The sequence below is a fragment of the Caretta caretta genome, chromosome 1 (assembly GCF_965140235.1).
Source record: "Caretta caretta isolate rCarCar2 chromosome 1, rCarCar1.hap1, whole genome shotgun sequence".
Taxonomy (NCBI): Eukaryota; Metazoa; Chordata; order Testudines; family Cheloniidae; genus Caretta; species Caretta caretta.
Window position 1 is genome coordinate 108194983 of NC_134206.1, and position 20906 is coordinate 108215888.

At 40.8% G+C, this 20906-nt stretch overlaps 1 long non-coding RNA gene across 2 annotated transcripts in view; it reads left to right on the top strand.

The window, feature by feature from the left end:
* LOC125638823 (uncharacterized) overlaps nucleotides 1-20906 on the top strand; it is a 91871-nt gene that overhangs the window by 24441 nt on the left and 46524 nt on the right. For both annotated transcript variants that reach the window (XR_007357301.2, XR_007357303.2), the window contains exon 2: nucleotides 3310-3391. This is a non-coding gene — a long non-coding RNA (uncharacterized LOC125638823). The remainder of the gene's footprint in view (nucleotides 1-3309; nucleotides 3392-20906) is intronic.

Here is a 20906-nt window from a genome sequence, read left to right on the forward strand (position 1 = left end):
CTGTTTTAATGGAAGAACCAAGTGGGGCAGTGAGCTTCCTTGCTCCATAATCCTGTTTCCTTACAACCTCTGAGAAATGTATGGAATTAGCGGATTGGCTTCTGTTCCATACTTATTCCCGAGAAAAGTCCTTCCTCACATGAGTCCCACATAGGAGTGTGAGGGTGAGTTTGAAGGATCAGGCAAATGTATTTCACAAACAGGAGGCATTTACTATTAAAGCATTAGTGTTTTGTGTTAGCTTATTGACATCTACAAACCTGGAGGATTACAACAAAACTTCTAAAATTGGAGTTTGGTTGGGTTTTATTTTGCAGTTCAATACTTAAGAATGTTATAAATGCAATATTTTAAAATAAATAAAATTTTAAAGAAAAAATAAGTTTTACATGCAAAACTTAAACTCCTCAGCTCTTATCTTCTCTTTCCACTGATTGATTTGTTTTAACATGATGGATTCAATAATAAATAGATCATCTTTATGTTCTTCTATGAATTCAGCTCCATGGGCTGCACTGGGCAGATGCTTTCTACTGCACAATGTCGATGGGAATGCTGAAAATAACATCTTAAATTAAGAGCAGAAAAACTGTATTTTGTAATATATTTCATTAATAGTACTTAGAGTTTTTTAAGCTCCTATATAATACCTGAATCCTTTTTTTAATAGATGGAAGTGACAGCTGCACATAGTGACAGACGGCTGCAGCATGCTTCTAATGAGGGAGGCTAGTATATTAAATAACTTCCTGATAGATATTTTTTAACCTGTTTGGTTCAAACTGCCACAATAAACAATGATCTGACTCTTTGAAATAATAACCTAAAGTGAAAAGGCATAATTTGGGGGTGGAGGAGTGGGATTCAAGTATTGCTTTTACAGATAATATTAAGAGAGGTCACCTCAACTATTCTTTACTTGTCTGCAATAGTCTGTTTAGAATCCATTATGGAAAATGCATGACCTGTGAACTAAACACAACATGCAGTAAAAAGATCGGGATGTGTATTAATGTAAATTAGCCAGCAGGAATATTTCCTTGCACAAAGGTCAGCTTGAAACAATGTAATCTAATTACTCTTCAGTTTCAAATACGTGCATAGACATTTGCTCCTGTAACAGGGAAGACCATTTCTTTTGGCAACATTTACTATGTGGAAGCCTATAGTATTTGCAGGCTGATAATAGGACTAATATGCTGGCACTCTGACAGAGGGTACAGGAGGGCACGCTATTTAGATAAGTGTTTCTGCTACATTACCCAGACAATGTTGCCCTTCACAGAATGTTCCAGCCATTGTGCAGCTTTGATATCACACAGCTATAGAATGTTAATGCCAACATAATTATATATTTTGGCTCCATTTTGGCAGGAGACTGTACTTAAGCAGAATTTAGTACCATCTTAAGTGTTCCTACAGCTGGATAATTAAAGGGCATTTCAGTTTTCAGAACAGGAAATTAATGATATGAAGATCACTGGCTATTTAAGGACAGTTATTCTGGGCATGTAGGGAGTCCTAACAATGAGATGCATTTCCAGACACACACACACAGTTTGGTAAGAAAAAGATATAAATCTTGTGCAATTTAGCCAGATTTCCTTCTTTTAGGTTGATCCATGTGCCAGATAGGCTAGCTTTTATTATTCTCCAGCAAACAGTACTTTATTGATGTGAAGTTAAGGTTGCAGACACATATCTGTGTTTTGAGTGTGTATTGCCTTTTAGAATGAAAAGGTTAGAATTAAAAACAATACATGGTAGAACTTTAAGTAATTCATAGTTAGAGTTGCGCTTCCATGAGGCATATCATCTCATTCACACAGCAATCACAGCCCTCGCCTTGCTCCAGTAGATTTGTGATATTTTTACAGTGTGGTTTAAGAGTGTGTGTGCAATACCTGACATCTTTAAATGAGATTTATTGGGCTCCGAGGGTGAAATTGACTTCATTTATGGACCAGCTGTCCAACTGTGGCTCATGGACACCTGTCTTGAAAGGTTATTTTAAACCTTTTTTAGCTTGCAAAGTCTGCAGCAGAGATCGGCAACCTTTTGCACATGGCCCATCAGGGAAATCCGCTGGCGGGCGGGATGGTTTGTTTACCTGCAGCGTCCTCCGGTTCGGTCAATTGCAGCTCCCAATGGCTGTGGTTCACCGTTCCAGGCCAATGGGGGCTGCGGGAAGCAGCATGAGCCGAAGGATATGCTGGCCGCCATTTTCCGCAGCCCCCATTAGCCTGGAATGGTGAACTGCGTGCCAACGTTGCCGATCCCTAGTCTACAGCATACAACTATGAACATCCGTAGTTTAATATGTACTGAGTAAAGGACTGTCACCGTGATCCATTTCTATCTTGACATAACTTAGCCATGAACTTGTACATCCAAACCTAGGATGAAATCCTGTCCCATTGAAATCAATGGTAAAACTTCCCCTCCTTGTTTCAAAATGCTTTAATAATGTAAGACCCCTTAAAATAGCAACTGATATAATAATCCATCAGAATTTCTAACTTCTGAAAGAGTAGCAGAGCACATACCTGCTTTGATGCATGATTTGATGCTTGCAGGTTGTATTCAGTCACCCACCTAAACTTTTAATCAGAGAATTTTAAAAAAAGAAATTTGAACCAAATTTTGAGCCTCACCATGTAGTGTATTAATGTTCTTTTTGTGCTGTTTTTTAAAAGGGAAATGTATTAATAGGCAAAGTAGAAGAATGTGATGGGGGAATAATTAAGGCTTGTCAGGAGGAGCCTGAGGTGGGGCTCACAAGGAGGAGCTTAGGTGCCCTGCCACCTAGTGGAATCCACAGCCTTGAGTTAGGTGCCCAGATTCCCTACACAATGCATGGGATTCACAAAAGCCAGCACACTGAGTGGGGAGCTGTCTAAGTTTGTTATATGCTTTTGTGTAGTAACAGGATAGGTGGGCTCATAACAGTTCAAATTTAGTTGTTTAGCAGACCCTACCCCTAAAGACAGGATCGTCACCTCTCCAGCATCTATCATCTGGGGTCACTTAAAATAAATAGGGAGATAATGATAAGGGTGCAAAACAGGTAAGTGGTTTATTGAAGGGTTATATACAATAGTGGGAGAGGGAAGCAATGTATATAAAACAGAACAAAACTGAATATAACAGCTCGATGGTTTATATTCCAAGGCGGGCTTGAAGCCCAGATCCCACAAACCCTTTCAATAACTATGGGCATATAACAAATAAGACAGTATTACTGTTCTGGAGAACAGGAACCCTGATGGTATGATGTTTAATGGCTTGCTTCTCCTTCTTGGCTTTCAGATCCAGACCTTCAACTGTGAAGTTTGATGGAGAGAGCCTCACAGGGGACACGAACGTGCTGGATCAATGGAACTGAAACCAGGTAAGACCTAAGGGATGAAGGTCTTCGGTATCTCAGGCCTGGAAGGTGTCTTGACTCTTGGAGACCACACAAACCAGAAGAACATGGGCAGACAGCACTAAGGGGAGGGTGACACCCCCTTAAATAGATTCACTATCACTCTTCAGATCAGTTTAGAGTCAGGGGGTACTTTCCCGCCTTTTGGGTTGCTAGGCAGGTTAAGCCTGTGCAGTAACCAATCAGGAAAATTACACAAGAGAAAGGGCACCAAACTAACTAGGGAAGAAGGACACAAATATGGAGTACAAACAACAAGGTGATAGAACTAATATGGCGAAAATGCTTCCAACAAATTAGCCAATTTTTGGATCATATTAAAGAAGTTCTGTATTAAAATCACCAATGAGTTTGATTCCCCACAGTTTAAATTCCAGGGTATTACTAATTAAGAGGTCTCTTGGTTTTTGGTACTGTTTCTCTCCCTCTATGTGTGAAACCTTGCAAGCTGCTAATTGGTAACTATGATAACAACCTTGCAGAACCTCTGTGTGTGTGTGTATGAATGAATGAATGTGTGAATAATATGAGATTGAATGGAATGTTATAGCTATAACTAACTGCTTACTATGATTCTTTCTGTATTCACAATAAATGTGGTATTTTGCCTTTTCCCCTTTAATAAGATCCTGCTGGTTTTTATTTTATTGGTATAACACAATAACAAATGGCAAACAGAGGATTGTGGCCTAAGCCCTGCCCCTCAAAGGGAGCTAGATGCCCAAGTCCAAACTAGAGGGAGATAAGCATCTCCACTCGGGATTCACAATCCACTCCTGGAGGTAGGTGCCAAGCCAGTTCAGTCTTTTGCAAGAAAAATGGTTGTGGTGGTGGTGCCATCTTATAACTTTTAGCCCAGAGGCTGTGGTGCTTACCCAGATAGAATGTAGGAGACCTAGGTTCAGTTCCCTCCTCTGCTTGATGTGGAGTAAGAATTTGAATATGGCTCTTGTACCTCGCAGGAGGATGCCCTGACAACTGGCTCATGGGGTATTCTGGGGTAGGGTGTTCCAATCTCTCTTGCTGAAGCTGTTCCAAGTCAAATAAATAATTAAATATTCATTGGAACAGGGGGACTGGAACCTGGATTACCACCCTCCCAGGTGAGTGCGCTAACCACTGGGATTTACAGACATCCTCATTCTCTCCCTGCCTCCTCCTACCCCCATTTTCTGTGGGTTTGTCCATGCTCTGAGTATGCCTAGTGACTCAGACCACAAGGGCAAGACAGGCAGGGAAACACCTAGTTTATGAACCCTGCTGTGAGTTAAGCACCAAGCTGCTGGGCAGTCAGGACTAAGGTGGCTGTGTGTATGCCCAGCCACCAAAATGTAGGTGCCTTGGGGATTTAATTGGTGGACACTTTGGGCTTGTCTTCACTACCAGGGAGATTGACGTTGTTGCAATCGATTTAGCAGGTGTCAGTTTAATGGGTCTAGTGAAGACCCACTAAATCGACAGAAGAGTGCTCTCCGGTTGACTCCGGTACTCCAGCTCTTCAAGAAGAGTAAGGGAAGTTGACAGGAAAGCGTCTCCCATCAATGCATTGCAGTGAAGACACTGGGGTAAGTCGACCTAAGCTACGTCGACTCCAGCTATGTTATTCACATAGCTGGTGTAGCATAGCTTAGGTCAATTTACCCCATTAGTGAAGACAAGCCCTTATTAGATGTCTCTGGCTTTTAGGCACCCATGGTGTTAGGCACCAGCTGAGCAGGGATTTTATGAATACCAGTGGTGCCTAAATGTAGGATTTTGCCACCTAAAGTGGCAGTTAGATGCCTAAATATCTTGTGAATCCCACTCCTAGTGATTTTAAATATAAATGGCTGACTTGATACAGTGAAGTACATTTCCTCTGCTTTGCACATTGTACTTGGTAGATGCAAACACTTGTACAGATACTAAAAATTCTTGCTAACCTGAGTAGTTTCTGGGTGCCCAACATGAGATACCATAAAAGGGCTTGTTTTCAGAAAGGGTTCTTAAAATCAGTTCCCTTTAAGGTGTCTCAAGCTGGGCATCCAGAAATCACAAGTCACTTTTTAGTATTTCAGCCTGTCTCTTGTGCACAGGCTTTATATATTCCAGCACCTGTATGCACACAAATGTTAGACTCTAACCCTGCAACACCAGTTGGCCCCTAATAAGTTTTAAAAGGGCAAATTCTAACACTTGCATGCACAGTTGCTACACTGTTGGAAGTGAATATGCAGGCAAAGCACAGGCATGTAGAGAAAATACATTCTGAAAATTTACTTCAGTGTATATCTCTGAACTAATACTACATTCAGAGCCAATAGTACATCTGTAATGACGCTATTAAAAGACCCAGTTTCATACACTATTAGTAGTGTCTCTAATGGCAAGTGGGTTTTAAAGTAAGAGAGATTTATAAAGATTTTCCTAGGTATCATGAAAAGCACATCTAAAAGATGGAGATACTATATTTGTCTTCATACTAGTTGAAAACAAAAAGGTATTAATCTTAAAATTGACAGAAATCTGTAAGGCCCTGTCTCCCCCAAACCAACATGACATTAGACACTTAAGGACTAAACTCTCAACAATTTTATATATATTATCACATTATTATTATTTTATTATTTTAGTTGACTTTGTTTCATGAATTTATTGGTATTATGTTTTATGTAATGAGTGTAGATTAATGTAAAAGTGCTATGGGTTCAAGTTATTATTGCATATTTTCCTCAATCTGAAGGCCATAAACAGCACTGAAGATAGTGACAAGACATTTGTAAAAGCAGAACTCACACCTGTCACCCAGTTGAAGCTGGGAGCAGTTTGTTCTTAGATTTATTTTTGAACATGGATAGCATGTGAGTAGGTGCCTGTAAGAGCCATTACATGGTAGCTACTAGAGTGATTAATTTCAGAGTAGCCGCCATGTTAGTCTGTATTCTCAAAAAGAAAAGGAGTACTAGTGGCATCTTAGAGACTAACAAATTTATTTGAGCATAAGCTTTCATAAGCTACAGCTCACTTCATCGGAAGCATAAAGTGGAAAGTATAGTGAGGAGATTTATATACACACAGAACATGAAAAAATGGGTGTTATCATACACATTGTAAGGAGAGTGATCACTTAAGATGAGCTATTACCAGCAGAGGAGAGTGGGGGGGGGGGTGTGTGGAGAAAACCTTTTCTGGTGATAATCAAGGTGGGCCGTTGCCAGCAGTTAACAGGAACGTCTGAGAAGCAGTGTGTGTGTGGACGGGGGGAAGTAAACATGGGGAAATAGTTTAACTTTGTGTAACGACACATCCACTCCCAGTCTCTATTCAAGCCTAAGTTAATTGTATCCAGTTTGCAAATTAATTCCAATTCAGCAGTCTCTCGTTTGGAGTCTGTTTTTGAAGTCTTTTTGTTGTAATATTGCGACCTTTAGGTCTGTAATCGAGTGACCAGAGAGATTGAAGTGTTCTCCAACTGGTTTATGAATGTTATAATTCTTGACATCTGATTTGTGTCCATTTATTCTTTTACGTAGAGACTGTCCAGTTTGACCAATGTACATGGCAGAGGGGCATTGCTGACACATGATGGCATATATCACATTGGTAGATGTGCAGGTAAATGAGTCTCTGATAGTGTGGCTGATGTGATTAGGCCCTATGATGGTGTCCCCATTGAATGCATCCGATGAAGTGAGCTGTAGCTCACGAAAGCTTATGCTCAAATAAATTGGTTAGTCTCCAAGGTGCCACTAGTACTCCTTTTCTTTTAAAGTGATTAAGTGATTCATGGGAGTGCCTTTACAAACTGAAATTTAAAAGGCTAGAAATCTCTTTATTAAAAGATAAAATGAATGTAAAAAGAGTCAAACAACTGTTGACTACTCTGCTCCCTTTTTTTTTTTTAATGGAGCTGAAATATATTCAAGGACTCAGCAATATTTTCCTTTATTGCTATCCATCAGCTGTGCCACTGAAAGCCTCCAGGAAAAGTTCAGGAAAAGCTTATTTCCACTACAAATTTGTTCCCTCCTTCTTTCAGTTCTGCCACCTTACTTGCCGAACAATACTTCTCCACCTTCTTTGGCTTCCAGTCACAATTCTCATCACCTGTTTTCAACCTCTAACTACCTTGTTAAACCCTCCACCCTTTCAGTTCTCAACTCCCTGGCTGTGCAGGACCATGACAACTTTTCAGTCAGAAGGCGAACAAAATCTGCTTTGATATCTCTCTCCCCTGCTCCTCACTCTCGCCAACTTCCCATCAGTTCCTTCTTCCCCTCCATCACTGACACTGAGATTCCTCTCATGCTTGCCGCCACATGTCCCTGTAACTTTACCTTCTCTTCCTATTTACCACTGTTGCCTTGATTTCTTCTTGTCAGTCTGGGTTCTGTCCTTTTCATTCCATTCCAGCTGTTCACACCAACATTTCTAATGACCTCTGTCATTAAATCACAAGGAACCTGCTACATGTTCAAATTCCCTGACCTCTCTGCTGCTTTCAGAGGTCAGTCAGACCCTCCTTGAAATCTTGTCATCTCTGGGCTTTCAAAATATTGTCCTCTCCCGGTTCCCGTCCTATCACTGTGGTCATTCCACCTCTTCCCTCCCCTCCCACTTTGTATGGGCCAGCACGGAACTCTGCCCTTGGTCCCCTCCTCTCCTTACTTTACACCTTTTTCTTTGGTGTATCTCACCCACTCACATGGCTTCAACTACTATCTGTACACATCTAACCTCACAACCCTACCATTCTTCAATTAGTGACACAAGAGCAGAAGAAGAAGAAGGAGAAAAGGGGATCCCCAAACATAGGGGTCATTTATTAAATGGAATTATAAGGATCTTGAGAGATCATGAAGTCCAGTCCTCTGTGCTGAGGCAGGACCAAGTAAACTTAGCTCATCCCTGACAGGAGTTTGTCCAACCTGTTCCCAAAAACCTCCAATCAGCGATGACCCGTACCTGCTGATCTGGGGTGGGGGGGAATTAAGGGGTCAGCCACCCCTGGAACAGCTCAAGTCACACCCCACCCTCAGGCAGACCCTCCCCTTGCCCTCAGTCTCCCCTCCTGGAAAGCAGCAGCCCCTTCCTGCAGCTCCCAGCTGTTGCTCCTTCCTCTCCCCGTGGGGCAAAGCTTGCAGCTCATAGGCTGTGGAATCTGCCAGGCAGGGAGGGGGCCTAGCCACACCATATGACCAAGCAGGGCTGGCAAACCCTGGCAGAAATCTTTTTTTTTTTTGGGGGGGGGGGGGAAGGACGGACGGACATGACCCTGTGTGCTCCCCCCATGCATCGCCTCTGCCTCCAATGATGGGGATTCCACAACCTCCCTTGGAAGACTATTCCAGCTCTAAACTACCCTTATAGTTAGAAAGTTTTTCCTAATATCTCCCTTGCTGCAGATTAAGGCTATTACTTCTTGTGTTATCTCCAATGGACATGGAGAACAATTGTTCAACATCCTCTTTATCAACATCCCTTAACATATTTGAAGACAGTTATTGGGTTCCTCCTCAATTTGCTTTCCTCAAGACTAAACTTGCCCAGTTAACATTTCCTCATAGGTCAAGTTTTCTAATGTATAATGTGTAGTAGTCAGTAGCAATATTGTATTTATTTATTGTGATGCACAATATTAGTTTAGTGTCATCTATACATTTGTTGGCTATCGTTGTTTGTCAGAAACGTAACTTTATTTCATATTTAATCACCACAATCTTTGTTTGAAAATACTTCCTTGGTTATAATATATTTTCCATTTGTCCTACAGATCAATACATTTTTTTCTTTTGTTTTTAAACTATTCTGGTCTCAGAGACAAAATATAACAAATTATTGTCTGTGTACCGCTGCCCTCTACTGGACAGAGTCAGACCTGCTCAATTATGTATCCTAGTTCCTATAATGTTAACATTTAAGTAATGACACTTGAGTTATAGCAAGTGGCAGGTGCTGTGCTTTGAGGCCTACTCCTGCACCCATTTGTGTCAGTGGCAAAACTCCCTACTCCGGTAATGCAGGATTAAGCATTTGGAGAAGGATCTGAGTACCTTATTCCTGTGGCCCTGGTGTGCAGCAGAATGATGTCTATAACTTTCCTAGATGGCCATTGATTTGTTACAATATTTGGGGAGTTTAAAAACAATCCCTGAAAGATATGCTCCTTTGGCTGAAATAAATGGAAATAGTATGAAACCTAAAACCACAACGGGTCATTCAGGACTCTTGAACAACTTTCATATTAATGCTATGCTAAGGAGAAAACTTGGTAGCAAATTTTAAAAAATAGCAAGAAACAGTGATTTGAACATATTTGTCTTTCTTTTTCTGGAAAACAGTAAGATTGTTTTATTCAGTTCAGTACCAGTGACCTTGTTTTTCATTTGTGTATTCCAGGGAGTAACCTTTTGTGCCATAAAAAATAGGCAAAAAATATTGAGAGAGAGAGAGAGAAGGGGCTAAATTCTCAGCTGGTGTAAACAGATATGGTTTGATCGACGTTAACGGGGGCGTGCCAATTTACATGGGCAGCAAATTTGGCTCACAGTGAATGTGTAAGTGTGTTTAATTGGTCAAGAAAAAAAACTCTCTCACTGAAAAATCTCCGTCTGCAATGGAGACTATAATATATAAATATAGAAACGGTTGTACAAAGCACTCTCATATATTCTGTAGGTAACAAGCTTGGCTGGCAGGGTCATGGATTACATGACCTACAATGTCTTTGCCATCTATTTCTATTATACACAGTTATTTTAGTGTCTATGTTTCTTTTCTCCTCTGCTAGGTAATAGCATTAAGAGTGGATCTGCCAGAGGAAACCATGGCTCTCAGACAGTTGTAAAAATAGAATGATGAATTCAGAGCACGTGGGTCGAGCGCCTCAGAATCCAGGCTTGGAGCAAGTTAAAAAGAGGGATTTAGACAAGGCTGTAATCTCTTTCAGTGGATAACTCTGTTCTAGGGCTGTTGGTCTAATCATGCTGAGAAAGGGGAGGTTCCAGAGCTGCATGTGCACTTGTTTACTATGGGCTGTAGGCACTACCATGCTCTGTTGCCTTTCTGATTTGCTCTCATTCATTATTTCCTCTGCTTGTTTATTCTGCAGCATTTCTGGATCTCCCTATGGGGATCTGAAGAATCACATTAATGACTCGTCTATTTTATCCTACCAGACAAGACTGATGCTCCAGAGGCTATCTCCTTCAGGCACCTGAAACATGCAGCAAGGCTGTTGTGTGAAAAACAGTAAACAATCCCAAGCAAGCACTGAAAATGGCTTAGTGTAACCCTTTGCTTGCTGAAGACTTTTCAACAGAAAAGGATATAGCTTCTAGCCAATGCTCCCATCACTGAACTATCCTGTGAGTTTGAAAGCTAGGCCGCTTTTTCACAACGTGCCATCAAAAAACAGAGCTTTTGAAACTTGTAGTCACTGCAGTGAGTTTGGGAGGTCTCAGGCAAATGCAGCTCTCTAACCTGAATTAAGACCCACACGAAATCCTGGGGCCAGATCCCCTGTTTAGTTCCATTGAAGTAGCTGATTTACACGTGAGAGAAATATGTGTGGCTGTTAGCATTCAAGCTAAGCCACCTCTCATCCTTATAGAGGGCTTTTATCAGTATATGCAGGATTATGTGGGAAGCTTACACACACAAACATACACCCACGCACAGCCTGTACTATGAACTGTAGAGCATAAAGCAAGCACATTAGCTTCCATCCATCAGAACTGTGAAAAGAAAAACAGATCTTTAACCTTCAGCTCTTAAACAGCGTAGCAGTTTTTTGGGGAGGGGAAGGGATAGTTCACTTTAAGAAAGCTAGCTGTGGGTTTCTTGTTTTACATAAGATCTCACTATGTTTTGAAGGTGTGGGGAAAGCAACATGCAATGTCTCTTTTGAAAGAGTCATTCCATGTATCTCAGAGTATATCTGTTAAGTCAGTGCAGGATAGGCCCACTTGGAAAGCTGTATTCTGTTGCTGCTAGCTATGGATTTTCAGTGGGCATCCTGAGACTGAAGCCTTCAGACCAGAATCCTGCTGTGTTTTGAAAGGAGAAAATAGAAAAAAGCTTAAAACATCCAGTTATTTTTTAAATCTAAAATAGCATCTAAATAGCATCTTATGTGATGGCTGCATCTGTGCGTGAAGTAGGACTTTTCCCTTAGTGTATGGTTTGTATTACATTACAGATGGTTTGTCTGATTTTTAAATTGTAAAAAGAAAAGGAGTACTTGTGGCACCTTAGAGACTAACCAATTTATTTGAGCATGAGCTGTGTGAGCTGTAGCTCACGAAAGCTTATGCTCAAATAAATTTGTTAGTCTCTAAGGTGCCACAAGTACTCCTTTTCTTTTTGCGAATACAGACTAACACGGCTGTTACTCTGAAACATGTCATTTTAAATTGTAATTTGTTTTGGTGAAACAAAGTGCAAGCAATACAGAACTCATTACAAAATGAATCTTTTGCTCATATAAAGCTAGTACGATAATAGTCGTGAGAGCTATTATCTTGGTGTAGGGGCACATTCATGTATATTCATATATTTTTCTTCCCCTCCAATCTTATTTCTAAGAAAAGCCAGTAAGGTAGCACAATTGCTGTGCACCCCAGAGACTTACTGTGGTTTCAATTGCACTGGAAAACATGCTGATTCCCAAACTGTACTAATAGATATCCCTTTACAGTTACAAGAGGTCAGGACGGTTATTGCTGTCTTTGCTGATTTACAACCCCTTTCCATAAACCCCTAAACAAACATAGTTTAATTAGATCAATAACTATTAAAGTAACTTCAGGCAGAAACAACTCTCAGTTCCTTTAATAACTGTGAAGCCTGGATCCTCTGCCTCTAAAAGGGGGGAGGGAGGAGAACAGAAAAGAGAGACCCTTGGGATTTTTGCCAGCCATCACCATTTTAAAATGGTTTTGTTGTTCTTCCTAGTTCAATATGCTCAGTACAATCAAAATATGTCTTTGATATTGGACACTGATATTGATCTGGGTGCATCTGTCTCTCTCTCAGCAGCTGATAATGACAGCACACGTGATTTCCTGTTATTGAAAACCCACAGACGTTTCTGGAGCCAGAGCTTGGCAGCTTGGGGGCTCCTTTCCCATCAGCAGCCCAGTGTCCAATGCTGTTATTGCCTTTCAGCTGATATAAGTCGGATTCACTGGCAGCCCTGCTGAGTTGTAAACAACTTGTTTACCTCCTCAGTGTAATCTCTCTCTGCTCCGATTGGCTACAGTAGCATACAGAGAGCACTAAAATACCCAGAGCTCATAGGCTGTTATACAGAAAACAACCCTGAGCAAAAGCGCCTTCTCATGCTCTCGCTTTCCAAGGCAGATGATGTTATTTATACCTGTTGTTTGCACTTGCAGCCAAGCAGCTCTGCCATAGTATGTGGTAGCTTTGAAGAAAGCATCAAACTTTTCCATCTTCTGGCATGAAAATGTATTATGGGCCGAATGCCACTCGTCTTACAAGTCTGTATTTGGGACAGGCAAGAAACCCAGCTTTCTTTTGATATGCAGTTGATATTTTAATATAAAAAGTGATAGGTGTGTGTGCATCATAGAGCCTGAAATGCCCTGCAGGTAAAATCAACGCTTCCACATACGGCTGGGGGACAGAGTGAAACCCTAAAGGATAAAATCATAATAAGAGAACTCTGGAATCTGCATGGAAAAATCTGGCCTGTTATGTCCTCCAGTTCCTGACGAGGACTTCGGAACAACAACAGAGGACACTGGCCCAGTTAAAAGAAATCCCAGGTTTTCTATCCCCACCAGTGAAAGCTAAGGGGCTAGTTCACCATTGCCTGCATGGGGGAAATGGCTATGAAGTGGTAATAGAATGCCTTCACTTTGCACGCATGTGAATGACTACAGGAGATGCAGAGCACAGGTGAAGTGAGCTCCAAGATTCCTCCTGCTCCAGTTGAAATCGATGGCAAAAATCCCTTTGACTTCAATGGTGCAGAGTCAGGGTTTAAGAGAAGATTTGGGGAGTTTGGTCAGCAGTGGCTGCTCATGCAGTACAGATGTAATGTTGTACATCCCAATACTGAGTCTCTGTGCTTTGATTCCAGGAGCTCCCAGTAATCTGAGACCCAGTGTATCCCTAGAGATGGTGATACCGTTCCTGAAAGTTACCCTTCTGCATTGCAGTGTGGAACAAGTACCAGAGAGTCATTTTTTTCTGATGCTGTGATACTGTTTGCTCCGGTGCTGGTTTTGAAACACTTGTGGAAAAGATGTTATGGCAGGAAGTAGTGTGGGTTCAAACATAATTAGATATAATGTACCAATGAATTCCCCACGGAGTATTCTGAAAAGTGCTTGCTGACCCAGTTTGGCTAAAGGTTTGAAATGAGATAAAGTAACTGAGTTATTTTTGGTGCTCATGGATGAACCTAGAAGTATGCTTCAGATGAGTACCCGAAAGTTTAGGTGATAATATGAACTTTATCCAAACTTTTCTCAAACCTTTGATGTTGACATTGAACTAGAAATCAGATAAGCTCACACTTGCATGAAGTTTCTAGTATTTCTGATCTTGGCCTGGATGGAAATATAGTAAGAACAGTCTCTTCTCTCTTGCTATATTTTGGTACCTTTGCTGCCAGCTAAAAGTGAGGAGGCACATTCAAAGTAACGGGAAATAAGCAATTGTAATGTTTTGGTTTCAGTTTCCTTTTAGGCAAAGGTTTTGACCTTTTGTGGTTCACCCTACCCCATTTTTTAGGATTTTTGAATCCAATTAATAACAGTCATCCGAACTAAAGAGAAGAGCATGACTGAAAGTTTGAGCTAATGAGAAGCAATGTGGTCTAGTTGCAGGAGACCAGGAATCAGAACAACACCCAGATTCTCTCTGTACCTTACATGTGCTCATCATCACTATGTTGGCTGTACACCTACTGGGGTCTTTTTTCCAACTCTGCTACTGGCTTGCTCTGTGACCTGGAGTATGTCACTTAACTTCTCTGTGTCTCACTTTGCTCATCTCTAAAAGGGAGGTAACAACATCTACCTTTGTAACATCTACCTTTGATGCAATTCATTTGATGAGATTCATATGAGGGTCACTATATTGTATTTGTTTGGGTTTTTTTATTATTGGCTGGAACACTATTTTCCTGCTTCCTTTTTTTCTGCTTTCATCAGGGTCATTTACTCATAAAAGAGCAAAAAAACCACTGCAAAGCTAGAGGTGGAAAAATGAAACATTAAAAACACTTTCAATAAGCCCATAAACATATTCTTAAGGGTATAGTACAACTAGCTTTTAGGTAATGAAATCATTTGTTGCTCCAATCTAGAGTAGTGAAAAATTAGTTTCTCACTTGTAAATAATATTTTGCCTTTTTATACTCTAGTAAGTCTGCCCCTTTAACAAAAGAAAAACATCCAGCTATTGAGATTTGTTTTTCCATGTTGCTTGTAGTGATATGGTTAGGAGAGGTACATAGTAATTAATAATAGGAAAATGGAGAATAGATATGTACAGGTCAAGATCACATCGTGCATAAATGGCGGTCTAGGAGCTGTATAATTTTTTTCTCTCTGAGGAGAAAAAAAGAAGACTTTAATAGATTTTTATTTCTTTAGTGTGTTCTACCTTTGTCTCAGTTCTGATTCTTCTCAATGTTCTGATGAACATATAGCACTTTCATGGCAGTAACAAAGTACAGGTAAACTTTCATAGCTACCTTCAAGAGCCAGTGGTCATTTTAACTCCATCAAAAAGGTCTGCTAGAGAAATCAAGGCGAGTTGTATAACAATGGACCTATGTGAAGAGAACATAGAGCAGATAGAGGGGGAAGGGAATACCAGAAAAATCACCTTTATCTTTTTTCTGAATCAGAGGCATGACGCTAATGGCACGCAGGTATCTATCCAATGTTTGTTAAAAGACAATTAAAGTGTTCTATAGAATTCCGATCAGAGCATCTACTATAAAGAAGAGTAAAAATGCAACATATCCGAGTTTCTTTTATGTAATTTAAAATTAATTAATCAGCTAGGATTTAGTCTTGAGACTGACAGAGAAAGAGAGTTTCTAAGGTCTCTGAGAATCTCTCTAGAGTTAGCAGTCTCCTCACTGACCACAGCTGGAGCTGACTGTATTTTAAAAGCTCCATGGCTGCCTCTTTCCCTGTGGGGGGAATCAGGGAGCTGGGATACGCTGAGTGTCACTGGACCCATTTGGTTGTATATGATGGAAAATAGAAGATGAGTCATAATTTGAGGCTAGACGGGACCACCAGACCATCTGGTCTGAGCTCCTGTATATCAAAGGCCACCAACACCACCCGCACTCTAACCCCAACAACCAAAATTAGACCAAAGTATTACAGAGCACAGGATACTAGACCATTATGTGCCATGGGAAGAATAGGAGGGACTGAGGTGCACCACTGCTTGAGGCCCCTGCAATAGCAAGGAAAAGATTAAGTGAGATATACAGAGATAATCCTGCCAAGTGACCTGCACTCACACTCTGAAGAGGAAGGTGAAAAAACTCCAAGGTCAGTGCTAATCCAACCTGGGAGAAAATTCCTTCCGACCCCACATATGGCCATAAATTAGACCCTGAGCCTGTGAGCAAGAACCTGCCAGCCAAGTACCTGAGTGAGAGAACGCTTGGTGCCACCTCAGAGCTCTGGCCCAATGAGACCAGTATCTCCCCTCCAGCCATGGCCATTCCTGATGCTGCAGAGGATGGAGATTTAAACAAGACAAAAACCCTTCAGAATACATGGTGGGGGAGAATCTCTTCCTAACCCCTGCTGGTGACTGGCTGAAATGCCGAAGAATGAGCTTTTAAGAACATAAGACATAAACTAGAAGTGATCCCCAGGGATGCTGAGCTCTGCCCTGTACCATCACAGGCAACCCTTACAATTGGATTCCTACATTTGTCCAACTTGCTCTCAAAACAAAGTTGTTTACCCCCAGCCTGAATTTGTTCATGGCCAATTTATATCCATTTGTTCTTGTGCCAACCTTGTCCTTTAGCTTAAAGAGCTCTTCACCCTCCCTGGTATTTACCTCCACTCCCCCCACCCCTCCAATGTATTTATAGAGGGCAGTCATATCCTCTGTCAGCTGTCTTTTTGTCAGACTAAACAAGCCAAGGTCTCCCAATCTCCTCTCATAAAATAGGTCCTCCATTCCTTTGATCATCCTAGTAGATCTTCACTGCACCTGTTCCAGTTTATATTCATCTTTCTTGAATTTGGGTGACCAGAATTGTACAGAAGATTCCAAGTGAGGTCTTACCAGTGCCTTGTACAAAGGCATTGATATTTCTCTATTTCTACTGGAAAGTGCACACCTAATATATGCTATGATATAATATATCCTTTAGCCATTAGATTTCACAAAGTTCAGATGGCTAGACTATGTGTAGGTGCTTGGTTTAGAAAAATAAGATTATTTAGAAATGTGAGGAATTCTGGATACCAAATGGTTAACGAGCATGTACAGATTTAGCACTTCAGTACACCCATTTGTCTAAACAGACAAAGTCCCCAATTAGTGTAAATGGGTGCCAATGTCCAAATCATTTTATTCTTTGCTGAGCTCACAAAAACATCCAAGTGTTACTGATCTTCTACATGAAAACAGAGATACCTCTCAAATGGAAAGGTAGTAGTTCATAGCCTAGAACATACTTCTTCTTTATTTCCTTTTAGAGAAATGTAGAAAAATATATGTGCATAAGTAGAACTGGTCAAGAATTTTTGGACAAAAGATTTTTTCATCAGAAAATGATGATTAATCAAAACTAAAACTTTTCATGAAAATGTACCGGTTTTGACTACATTTTCATCAGGGAGGTTTCTCAGGTCAAAATGAGAGACAGAGATCACCCCAGAATAGCTAATAGCCCAGAAGTTAGGGGAGTACACTTGGGATGTGGAAAACCCAAGTTCAAATCCTTGTTCCAAATCTGACACAGTAAGGATTTGAACCTGCGTCTTCCACACCCCAGAAGAGTGGTCTAATCACTGGCATACAGACTACCCTGGACTCTGTTTTTCCTTCTGACTGTGGGGTGGGTTTTTGTTTTTGTTTTGTTTTATTTTGTTTTGTGAAAAATATGGAAAGGTCTTGTTTTCATTCCAAAGCAGAATGAAAACAAATGTGAAATCTTAAATTCTTTTTCATGAAATAGAATTCTTGTTTTCCAGCCAGTCCTATGCATAAATCATTTTGCTTTCAGGGAGGGTCCAAGCATTGGCTACTGGCCAGCTCTTCATTTGACCACTGTCTGTTCTCTGCATTATAGGTATAGCTCTCTTAATTGCCCTTAGCAGCATCAGTGTGACTCTTTCTTGGGTCAAAAAATGTTGGCTTCTCTGAGGCTCCCATCAGTGCTGTTCTATGGATCATTCAAACAGGGATGAATTATGATTGGCACTTTTCATCTCCCAATCTGTTCCTTTTCCAAAGGCCAAGCACATCATTTCTGCATCACATTTACTCATCAATGGCCTTTGAATTGAAACTCTGATTTAGTTCAAAACTTGTACTACCATCATGGGAGAGATCCAGTTTAGCTATGGGACCAGCCCATGTCAGAGAAGGCTAGCTGAGCTGGCAAGACTCTGTGATTCTGAAAAGACGTTTTGAACTTCAAGGGAAGGATCCCATTGACCTCAGGGTACTTTACCCAAGCCCAAGGAACTCTTCCAAGTGTTGAGGAACCAGTGGCAGGACAATGCACATAGGTGTGTTTGTTATTTTGTACAGCTTTGTGTATTTCTTAGGCTACTAAGTTAAGAGTAATGGTGTTTAAGAATCCTGTGTAAAGTCTGTCTGTGTGTCTGATGGCTTTCACTACTGCATACTCCTCATGAGGTAAATTGTAAACCAGAAGGCTCACACCTTTGGATTCTGGGGAAGATCCAAGACCTGCTGGGGAAGGCTGGAGGAGATGGCACGAGTTTCAGGGACAAGGCAATTGGACCTTGGGGTCTCCACTGCCAGGAATGGTGTCAAACACCAGGTCTGTACTAGAGTCCCAAATCCAGGAACAGTGCCTAAACTCTGCCCTTCCCCAGCAAGGTAAGGTCATGGGGTAACATGGGGTTCCGTGTTTGGATCCCCTCACAGCAATTTGGTGAGTGTCCAACAGGGCAGCTCAACTAAATATGTGAGAACATGGTACAAAGGGAGGAAGTATCAAAGTCTACAGGTGAGGGAAAATGCTGAAATAGCTGAATAGACACAAAGATTCATAGACTCTAAGGTCAGAAGAGACCATCGTGGTTATCTAGTCTGACATCCTGAACACTGCAGGTTACAGAACCTCACCCACCCACTCCTGTACTAGACCTATAACCTCTGGCTGAGTTACTGAAGTCCTCAAATGATTGTTTAAAGACTTCAAGTTACAAATACACCATTTATACTAGTTTAAACCTGCAAATGACCCATGACCTATGCTGCAGAGAAAAGCGAAAAAACCCCAAGGTCTCAGCCAATCTGACCCTGGGGAAAATTTCTTCCCAACACCACATATGGTGATCAGTGCCCTGAGCATGTGGGCAAGACCCAAAACCACATCAGACTGTGGTTCCCTAAAAAAATAATAGACATGTACCTTACACTTACATGGTGTGGCTTTGTGTCCCCCTCTAGTGGATGGATCACAAAGCAGTGATCTTGCTGGAAATGGCCCACCTGTTGATCACTTTAGATAAGCTATTACCAGCAGGACAGTGGGGTGGGAGGAGGTATTGTTTCATGATTTCTGTGTGTATATAAAGTCTGCTGCAGTTTCCACGGTAAACATCTGATGAAGTGAGCTGTAGCTCACGAAAGCTCATGCTCAAATAAATTGGTTAGTCTCTAAGGTGCCACAAGTACTCCTTTTCTTAAAGCAGTTTGAGTTTGCAACTTCAAAAGCTAGGTCTTTTAGCTCAGGCAATTGAGGCTCATGCTTTTAGATGCAGGCATCCATAGTTCAGTCTCCACTACTGACAGCCCACCCCCTTGTGTCCTGTTTCAGAAGGCTAAAGAAGTGGCTGAAAAGTAGCTTCACAAGAGGCTGCTCAAAAAACTAAAGGTGTTGGGGAGTGGGGAGGGAAGGAGAGAGAAAAGAACTTACACTGTAAATGGAGACTAGAGGAGGAAACAAACAGGAATATAAAGTCCGTGAAGGCTGAAAGGTGTGGAGTTAAAGGGGTAGTTTTACATTGTTGGATGCCAAGTAATTTTGTTTTAAAAATTACTAAAAATATTTAGTTTAGAAAGAAGAAATGGTAGTAGGCCAGCCGGTTCTGACTAACTGTTTGTCTTATTGCCAGCTCAGGGATGTGACTCCCACTATTTAATCACGAGTGTTTATTTTACATGCCATAGGGGACACCAAGATCAAGACGAAGCAAAATAATCACAATTATTAAACCAGGCTTATTTTGTTATTATTAAAGAAAGGAAAAGAAAATATGAAATTCCACAAATGACCAAACACAAATTATTTTAGGGGAGGTGGACCTGTTTATTAATAAAAAAATAAGCCAGTTCAGAGCTGTCAAACTAAGCAATCTTAACTATGAAACCAAAGAAAATATATAAATCAGTTACTGAAAAGAAGCCATTTAACATGCTGTCTTGAAACAGGCCAATTAGCCAACATTAAGAATTTTAAATCCAATTAAATCCCACTATTTCTCTGTATATCCTCTGTCTCCTCCCCAGGAACACGAGGTCTAACCACTTGGTGATTAACAGGAGAAACTGTTAGTCTTTTAAGTTACAACTGCACTTCAATATCCCAACAAAATCATTACAAGGGTTTTTAACTCTAATCCCTAAGCCAGTGTTTTAGCTAACTTCCTCTCCCCAATTCATGTTGAAGTCTTGGAGAAGTTTTCCTGGGTTGGTTTCTTCTTGAGGCTTCTCTGTGTTTCTTATCAGTCAGTGGCAGCTTGCTTCTAGAGATGGAAGGAATGAGTTGTGAAAGTGCTTGTTGTCTAAGCAGAACAGCAGGAGGTGTGAGTTGGGGTGCTCACTTCAGAGTCTTTTCTACCCTTCTTCTTATTTTCATGAAATTGTAGGAAAACACACCTCTTTCATGATTGGTAAGATTCAAGTTGGGTGCTGTCATTCTTTCATTGGCTCCGTTCCTTCAGGGTTGGCTTAGGTGACAATTTTAGCTCCTGAATATGCAGTCTGTTTAATGAATATCCAACATTTCTTTAATTCTCTTTGTTGTTTTTGTGGCAGGAAAGTTCCAGATAACTTTTAAAATTAGTTTTAATGCCTTCTTTTATTCAGTCCATTTTCTGAGGGTTTTTTTTTACTTTTATTAGAGTTTGACAGGAAATGAAATTATATTTTCAAAAAGTCCAAACACTCCTGTTCTTTATATAAGAGTTTTTAGTTTTCAAAACAGTCTGTTAAAAGTAAGTAAGTCTTACAAAATTGTTAGCCTAAGTTGTTGACTATACATGGCAATTTTTGG